This window comes from Nanorana parkeri, unplaced genomic scaffold (genome assembly GCF_000935625.1).
Source record: "Nanorana parkeri isolate BGI_ZX_2015 unplaced genomic scaffold, ASM93562v1 scaffold3802, whole genome shotgun sequence".
Taxonomy (NCBI): Eukaryota; Metazoa; Chordata; class Amphibia; order Anura; family Dicroglossidae; genus Nanorana; species Nanorana parkeri.
Window position 1 is genome coordinate 8,647 of NW_017310070.1, and position 2,116 is coordinate 10,762.

A 2,116-nucleotide genomic window follows, 5' to 3' on the forward strand; every position below is an offset into this window, starting at 1 on the left:
ATGAGTGACGTGGTGAGAGTATGGAATGTGCAATACAATATAAAGAGCGCAGGATCAGAGTATGTAACAAATAATACTTATTTTGGTTACAGGGTTGAGAGTATGTACGTTAGAGATGGGCAAAACGGTTCTTCTGCATGATCGCTCACTGAAAAGATCCGGATCTTTTAAATGGCTCATGGTTCACTAAACCGCTCTTTTTACTATAGTAGCACCCCCACCACCCCCCACTATAATGCATTGCTGGGGCTTGTAGTACTACATAGTTGAAGCTATTCTGCATTGCTGTATAATCATCATACAGCAATGCAGAATACTACCAGCTATGCTGGACTACAATGCATTATAATAAAAGTGAGCACTATATCACCACCCTGATCCATCAAGAGCCAGATGCAAAGGAGTGAAAGAACCAAATCATTCCTGAGTCGATCCGTCTCTTGGACTCACAGATCCGTCTCTCACAGATGTGATTGGTTGCTGGGCAGGGCTGGCAGAAGCCTGGCTCTCACTCTAGGATCATATTACAAGAGCCGATTACACTCTTGTCTCACTCTTCTACATTCCATCCACAGAGCACAGACCAGAAGAACCGCCGCTCATTCATTCTTCTGAGGGAGCCGCTCAATAGATCCGGATCGCTCATGAGCTACCAATCTCTAATGTACGTTACATCACAGTGTATAGAGTGCAGGAAGCAGATGATATATTGTATATCACAGCATATAATGTGCAGAGACAACATACAACAGAATGTACAGATTACATGGGTTGAGTACGTAACATAAATCTCCACAGATGATGTCTATGGGTGAATGTGAGCAGATTGTCCTCTCCTGAGGCCATGACATAGATCCAGAGCTGTGTGCAGTCAACACCAGGACATGATGTGACCGGACACTGGAATTGTGATCAGATGACATATCACTTTTGATGATATCTGTGTATTAAACATTGGACCTCTAATGTCAGTACAGTGCTGGGGGGATACAAGTCTGTCCATGTATTGAATGTGTTTTCCTAAAGAAAACATTCCGTCAGATCTATATAAGAAGATTGGAGTCACTTATAATTCTAGATCAGTTATCAGTTAGTCTTACATCAGTAAGAAGTTTATAATCTTTAGATGTTATACATCATTGTCAATTCTCTTTCCTATTTAGGCTATCGCTGGTAGAGATGGGGAGTTTGGATCTTCCAAATGAATCGGTTCATTTGGATCAGTTAATTCAAAAGAACCGATTCATGAATCAAATCTTCGGTTCACTGGCTGAGTCGGCTGACATGCCAGTGAACCGAAGCTCAGAAGCAGTCTGAACCTTCATAGAAGTTCTGAATCAGAGGACTCTGATTCAGAGAAGGGTGTCAGTCAGCCCCTGGGGTACATTGATCCTAACGCTATCAATACATTTAAGTGAAAAAGAATAAAATAAAAACTAAAACCAAAAATTGTTTATCTTTTTGTAAATGTGTAATTATCTGCCCCACTGTAGAGGTCATGGCTGTCGGATCTAAACAAATCCGAGTATCCAGGGGTGTGCAAAACTCAGGACTGGAGGGGTAAATAATATAATTAAAAAGGAGCTTTAAATGTATTTTTATGTTATTAAAAAACCTGCTCTCTCATTTTATGATATAGCTACTGAATGAGACAGATGTTTCAGGAGGAATGCCTGTATCTTTAACATATATATCTCCTTGAGGAGCCAATTTGATCCTAAAGGGTTAAACCATCAATCTGCATGAGGAACTCCTCTAATCTAAACTCTCTCTGTGTCCCGTATCACTGCTGCAACCTGCTCGCTGATTCAGTGTATTGTTTTACTGGTGGGGACTCACAATTTTTTAACTCAAAGAATCGAAAGTTGACTGAGTTAAAGAATCAAATGAGTCTACTAACCAGGGGCGGACGGGGCCAGGGGGCAGGGTGGCAATTGCCCCCCGGCCTCCCTGCTGCGGCCGTCAGGGGGCCCGTCACTGGCCCCTGCTAATAGAATCCTCCGGCTGGCGATGCAGTGGCTCCCTCCGCCGCCCCTTACAGAGAACAGAGCCGCTACAGATGCGGCTCTGTACTCAGCGGCCGCTCGCTCCTCAAGGCTGACCTCTGGAGGCCCCC